Genomic DNA, 7,731 nt, shown 5'->3' with positions numbered 1-7,731 from the left:
GCTCTCCCCATGCTTTGCTCTGGGCGAAAGAGGCACTGCGCAGGCAGCGGGTCCCATGGCATTGCTCATAAACCGGCGGCCTGTTTACAAATCGTCTGCTAAGCGGCGCAGCTGTTGCAAAATCGTTTGCTAAGCGCCGCTTAGCAGACAACTTCAATTGTCTGGATCTATTTCAACCATTTGCTAGCTGCCCGTCTGTCATGTGCGACCTCCTAATTGCTACCTAAAGAGGTTTAGTATAGTGTTTAGGGCTGTTGCGTACGTTAAACGTTAAACATTTACGGCGCTAACTCGGCACCACGCGGACAGTTTTAGTACAACGTCAAGTCGGTTTTAGCTTAGGGACCGCTAACGCTGCTCTGTTTAACCGAATGCCAAGCAAAACTGACCTGGAAAAACGAGCTCACGGAATTTTGCATGACTACCCAACCAGTGGTACGGAACTCCGTCCCAATAGTATTGAATGCAAAATGTGCGTAGCATGGTAGAAATATTCGCCTGAATAAGCACGTCTCTAGCGGAAGCATCGAAGCCCAAAGTTAACTTGTTTTGGCGATCGCACAGAACGCGTGAAAAGAAAGGACTGGGTTTAACGTGTACATTTTATTCGACTCCAAAACAATCCAGAATCTCGTTTTGAGCACACGGGATATAACGACGTAACCGCTTGCACTGCGAGGAGAAAGAACAAAAATAAAATGCGATAACAGAATAACATTAAATAAATAAGAGCCTCCCGACCTTCGTAAACATTGCACTAAATTCACGTGATTTGGGGGGTCGAGAAGTTACTTTACCTAGGCGGAAGCCGACAAGGCTTTTAACCGCAGTGTTTTGAGTAGCCGCTAGTTGAGTAGTTGAGTAGTCGCAGTTGAGTGGTCCCTTCACTTTGGCCGAAGCCGATAAGGCTTTTAACCGCACACTGTTTTGAGTAGTCGCTAGTGATTACTAATTCTGTATTGGCAGGAGCCCTCCGTCGCCTTCCACCGTGAGGCGAACGCGTCAGTAGCACACACATAGCAGCAGACGCCAGCCTGCAGGGTCATTGTTCGGGAAGTCAGTAATGCTACGTTAGTTTAGCTCAGCGCGAGGGCAAAGGGTTAAGGTCTGGACATATTTTAAAAGGCGGGAGCAAAAACGTGTTCTGTACGGTGCGCTTTACTGCTCACGGAGGAACGAAAGCGTTTAGGTTCTCCGCTCTACCTGCCGCCATGTTGTAAACACAAGGACTCGCCTTCGCCTCAATGCACGCTGCCTATTTTGAAGAAATAGCGCACGCATCATGAACGCACACTACGCTAATCATAACGTAGCGTACTGCGTATGGGCAGTTCAGCGACGTAAGGAAATAACGTACGCTATTTCTTTACGTAGTTTTTCGTACGATATAGTAAGAGTCTCTAATGACAGCCGGCGTAATGTTATTCCAACTGTGTGCGATGTCACATTGGGGAAACCTTGAAGAACATTAGGTGCCCTGAGGAATTAGTCACGAGTGGGCTTAGGGTTCCTCTTCTCCCACACGGATGCAAACGGCCCAAAAGGGCGGGTCAGCATAAGTTTGTGAATAAGACTGCTCGGAGCGGGTATATCCGCAGTGTTGTTGTGATATTAATTAGAGTCGTATTCGCTGTCTTAAAAGTTTCCGGAAAGCGTCGTATAGCGTAGGAAACAAGAGACAACAAATACGTCTGGCAATGAGATTAGAGTGTGAATAAGACTTTCTTATTGAGCTTCCAGGAAGCGGGCCCAGGTGAGCAAACAGATTGCGATGCTTATCTAAATACGCGCACATAAACAGCTATAGGTGTTGATCATAAAATATATGTAGGACGTCACAGAAAGCCAAGATGCGTAAAAAAATGCCTGCAGTGCACAAGAAAAAAAGGTGAAATTATTATTCATGTCAACAAATCTCTCTATCATTTCCACCGCTCATTATTGGTAACAAGATTTCTAGACACAAAACGTATTACCAGATGAACAGCAAGTGCAGAAAAAAGGTTGGAAGTTTATAAACGAACGATTATTCAAACAATTCTAGTCGTGTTGCTTTAGACCGTTGGGAAAAGTGTAGGCACGTATAACGGAAATCTCGGATGCGTCGATTGTTTACGACCCACGAAATGCGCACTGCCTATTCGCCTTAACGTCGCAATCTGCTATTTGGTTCCATCGGCCCTATCTTAGCAAAAATACAATTTACACCTGTCTTCCGTGCACGAACAAAGAACGAAATATGCACAGGTACATCCTTCGCGAGACTCACACTGCATATACCTCGTGTTCGCCGGTCGTGAAGGGAAGAAAATGGTAAAAATCAAAAGAACATCGCTTCTGGAGGTAAATTAGAGTAATTATTTGCACAGTTTACTACATGAAACTGATTGCGCGCGCAACAGAGTCGCGATCGCCGTATCGCGATCGCGAGGTGCCTGCTATGCTGCCAACTGCATAGGTTGGGAGAAACGCGCGAGAGTGCACAGCAGTCTTGTTGCACAGTACCTAAACCATAAACTACTTCTTAAAGGGCCATAGAGCATTCTATTGGGATTGCGCTATTATTAACCCAGAAATTGTCAGGCTATATAAGCCATTAAACAAACGTACATGTTTTATCTGCATTGACCCACCGGGACCGCGCTGTGTTGCGGGCTATCATCGAATATTTAGTACTGAGTCTGTGGACTGGAAACCATTCAGCTCTATAAAAGCTATGGGGAAATGTTTGCTCTAGAGGTATAGTCACTCGGTGCTCCCCTCGTTACTGGAATGGGCGGGTGCATTAAACTACTCAGCCTTGCGTTGTTTTGATCCTGTTTGCTTTGTCGAGCCTAGTGCTTGTGTTGTGAGCGGATATGTGCAGTAAAACGAAAACGAAAACGATCACAACGAAACGATTTGTTCGTTTCTTAGATGCACTAACAACTACGGAAACTCGTCGGATGGTTAAGGTTGGGTGTAGGCCTCATTGATAATGGCGCTTTTTGGGGCGTGGTACGTCTGGTTCCTCCCTACTTTGGTGAGAAATAAAATTTATAGTATACGATTCGTTTCTAACAGTGTAAAATATTTCCACTGGTTTCAGTGGCTACTTTTTAAAATCAGCCTTCACGGTTGGCCGCCTTGATACATTTTCTTTGAACAGCAAGGCACTTACGTAGGAGTTTTATGGCCGTGTGGCCGTGGAAACGTCGGGGCAGATTACAATCTCTAACTGTAGCCGTACGCTTTGTGTCTTCTGTTTCGTTGAGTGACAGCGTGGGAGCCTGAAAGCTGCACCTAGGGTCCCTCGTGAATAACGGGCATTTTTTTCGGCAGCCCAAATAATTCAACCACACAAAAGCCTAAGCTACAAGCCCTTGCCCTCCTCTCCCCTTGTTACCACTGGTGTGATATAAAGACCGGTGTTAAAAAGGACAAGGATTAAAAAAATATGACAGCGTGTTAACATATACCTGTGTTTCTTTAATTAGTAAGTACTAGTCGCCGAATACCTCAACGCAAACCGTATAATGCCTTTGCATACAGTTATCGTTATATGAGCAGATGTAAATAATTGAAAAAAAACATCGATGTGGTCAAACGGAACAAGGGTCACCCAATTTGGACAGTGACAGCGAAATCGTCCAAATCGGGCCACCACTCTCCGTTGCAGGAGACCCACAAATATGAAAGTATATCGAAAACAAATGAATAAATTTCACTTCTACGTAATCTTGCGCGGTCATGTGTGTCTGAAAAGTGAACTGAAAATGAACGGACGAGATCAACATGTATTTGATTGCGTGCTTACGCGTGATGAACTTTTGGTAGTTGGGCATTTACTGCCTTCGAAAAAACGCACGGTTGATGAAACGGGAAAACCGATAAGTTTCGCTCATTAATAGACGATTCTCGAAATTTCAGAAAACTTTTTTTATGCTTTGGGCTTTGTTTGTTCGTGCAGCGGAAGCGACGCAGTTTCTGTTGATCAAAGCGTAGGTAGCAGGTTGTGGTACAACGCGATAGCAGCATTCAGTTGTTAAACTCAAAGCACGTTTTGGGTAGCCTTCGGTCTCTGGTCCTTCAGCCACGCAGTATTGCTCTTTTGAAAGGTCCTTCGGCAACTAACCAGCAAGGAATTATTACACGCGCAAAGCAATGCTTTTCCAGGCCAAGCAATCACTTTCGACTTTCATGTGGTATATATTCTTGACGGGCTTCCCAATGGCCATTGTATACATATTTATTTGGAATTGACAACGTTTCTTCCGAAGAAATTAAGATTACATCACCTCGTCCCTCAGCCTTATTTTTTTGGGGTAAATTTAAGTGGTGACACCTAACTTTGATTTTCGCTCCTATGCTACCCCGCGTCTTCAGCCACTGGCAAAGCCCAGCGCTGCAGCACACCGGAATCGGCTGCCCACGCCGTCTTTGCATTAGCATTTAACTTCATTGTATTCCTTGATGAGTCAAACGCCACGCCGGCAACAATACTGCATGAAACCTATGCCCGATAAAACGGTCGTGCAGTTCCAGATCTACTTCCAGCTCGGCGCATTGACCGTCTTCTTCAAGTTGCAATTACAGCAAATGGTGTAAGTGTTACGCATGGAATGACTCGTAAAGGTCGCTTGAACTAGCAAGATTTAGGGGTGGGAAAAAGTTGTTTAAAATATCTAGGCTTTTCAAGCTGCACCGCAGCAGAACGACAGAAATTCATGCAGAAGTACGCGAAAATGACCGGCACCGGAATTCCGCCAACGAGCGGTTCACCACGGCCTGCGCTGTTCGCTAAAGAAACGCTGGTGCCATACAACACCCACTCGCTTTCTATAGAAAGGCAGCCATAAACGAGTCTGCCTTCTGCTATAGAAAAACATGTATGACTGTCTGCGTTTAAACGTGCGAAATTTTAGCCTATGCCGTAACAGAAAGATGTAAAGAACACAAAAAATTCAGCACTACGTATTCACAAATGAAATAGAGGGAGTTGCACACAACTACAGACAACATTGAAAATTGCGCGGCTTGGAGAAAACCCACGGCCTACGCTAGATCTTTTAACGAATTGCATAACAAAACCGGAATACAGGTGAGAGTGAGCGTCCTGCCAAGCCTCCACACTGCAAGACAAAGGACGGGATACTCCAACATTATCAAAATCCCCGAGTGACCCTACCATTCAAAGTACAGTAAAATTTCGTTTATTCGGACCTGCAGGAAACAATTTAGAACTTTCCGGATGTCGAATTGTCGAATGAACGACAACATCGCGCAAATATTTTGAGCATACATTAACTTTTCCAAGACGTTGTGAGGCTTGTTTGTCTCATGGCGCGTAATTGGGTGGAAAGAACAAGTGTTAGGATGTCCGACAATCCGAGCAGAGCAAGAGTATTGCTTAGGCATCATAGCAGAATTATTGTACAACCGCGAGGGCATCCGAAGACTCTTTTACAGTTTCACCGGCCGGGATACGTCTTCGCACGGATCCTGATCATCGGATGCCTGATCCACCACACCGCGGAAATCGGTGATGAGGGCATCATCCCTCAACTGCCACGTGACCACGCTATCGTCCATAGAAACGTAGTCAGCAAGCTGAACATCGCAGAGGAGTAGATCAAGGAATGCCCTATTTTTTTTCTCCTCTAATACCGCTGTAAAATCCCCGTCTTCACGAGTTTCGGGAGGGAAAATCCGCTATGCAAGGGGAGAAAGCTGGGGAATGAAGCACGTGGTGTCGCGGCTCCGGTGTTGAGAAGGCGATGGTCCGAATTGGGCGGTGGGCGCACATTTTTGCGCGGGAGAAACGAAGGTCCATGGTTATAAGGCAATGCACACTTTTAAGGGAGAGAGTAGGGACGCCTAATTATCTGAAATGTTATAATAACGCTGGCCGAATTATTGAGGTTTCACTATACGCAATATAATCTGCTTTGCTTTTTGCCAGGTGAAGGCTGAGACACGCTAGCTTTAATTTGCAATTTTGAATGTGTACGTTGAAGGGATAGTGTCCGGCCTGTGTCTGAGGGTACACAGGACATGTTTTGTTACCTATGTTTGTGCAAAACTGCGCATGAATGCCATCACAAAAAAATTAGGTCAAGATCCCAAGGTCTTGCTTCCCTTCCGGCGTTTCCGTCATCTCATCTTGTATGCGGGAACTAAAATGAACTTCAGGTTTACCCACTGAAAAAAAGCCATTCGTCACCTCCATCAGCGTGATTTGTGCTATTTATCACCACGACCCCGCTGTTAGTACAACATTCAACCCGTTTGTTCTTCATTTTGACGAATCAAGTTATATGGCTATAAAAACCATGCGATTGTTCTTCTAATTGTTCTTTTAATGAGACTGCTGAGTAATTACAGCGTTGATCAGATTCAAGTACACCCTGGTCGAATAACTAGATGCTACAGGCACACAAACGTACCGCGTGGACATGCTAGTCACAGTGGTATTGCAGTTGATTTTTTTATATCATGAACGTTTTGTACATGAACCTAGGCTACTAGGTGAAGCTGTCGTGGAAGGCTCCGGATAATTTGACTCCATGGGGATCTTAAACGCACCCCAAAATACCAATACGCGGGGGTTTTGTGTTTTCGCCTCCTTCCGAAGAGTAATAACCGCTCCCTGGACCGAACCCGCGTCTTCGGGATCACCCGCAGAACGTCTTAATCGCTCAGCCACGGAGGCAAATATAATGTAGCTTCCCTAACAGTCCTCACATGCTGCGAAACCTGCTTTGCAAAAGCCAAATTTATTCAGGCATTGACTGAGCCTGCTAAATACGGCAGCTAATATGTCTCATACTCTAACCACCTCGGTCTTCTAAGCAAACTTGAATCGTAAAATAAACCCATGTCAGTGGCAAAGCACGAGTTTCTAAAAGTGCCGCAGAATACAAAACCACCGAGGAGAGCCAGTCCTCGTCACGGCAGACGACGCCTTAACTATCACAAAATACAAACCGGTTTCAAGCAGTTTTTTGTAGCGTATGTTTCTTTTCAATGAGTTGCTAGCTTGATCAGCGGTGCCTCAATGTAACCAAGGGGTCGCATGCTGTTCATGAATACTCTCCATGCTACCTGCAATAAAGAGTTTTCAACTAGTTCCGTCTGGTTGTAGCCAAGGAGTTTGTCTTGTTGCAATAGATGTTTATCCTCCACAGGCGGGATTGTCATCCGTGCTTCTGTGTTTATGTCTTTAGATGGACACTGAAGTCAATTTGTCAAGCTCCTGTTTTGGCCTGCACTGCGTAGACTGAACCAAATGAACACACTTTGCATCGTTCGTCCGTGCGATAAGGCGGTATTTATTTTTTAAAGCTTGAAAGAAGAAAAGCTACCAAGGAGTTGTTTGCGGTGGTCGCACCAAATAACAGCAGTGACGTCAGTAAAAGTTGCTAAATGATTGGACGATGTAAGAGATAATACCTCAAAAAATTTTCGGTTTCGGTTCTCTGAAACAACATTTTGGCATCCGACGTTGTCGTTGGATGGGCATTCTCGATATCTCAGTAATCTGCGTACCGCCATCTGCCATGTTGTCGGCTGTAAAATGCGACAGATAAGCCTACTCGAACGGCTTGGAATAATAGCAATCCCTAGTTGATTCGTATGCAATAGATAAACGCCCTCCGCGTACCCGCAGACCCTAAAATTCAATGCGCTTTTCTCCCATCTTTGGAGCTTACCTGGTTCATGCCTGTATTCATTGATTTATTCTGAGGTTTA

The sequence above is a fragment of the Haemaphysalis longicornis genome, unplaced genomic scaffold, assembly GCF_048455015.1.
Source record: "Haemaphysalis longicornis isolate Haplotype H1 unplaced genomic scaffold, Haemaphysalis longicornis Haplotype H1 scaffold_2, whole genome shotgun sequence".
NCBI lineage: Eukaryota > Metazoa > Arthropoda > Arachnida > Ixodida > Ixodidae > Haemaphysalis > Haemaphysalis longicornis.
This window is presented reverse-complemented; position numbering follows the sequence as displayed.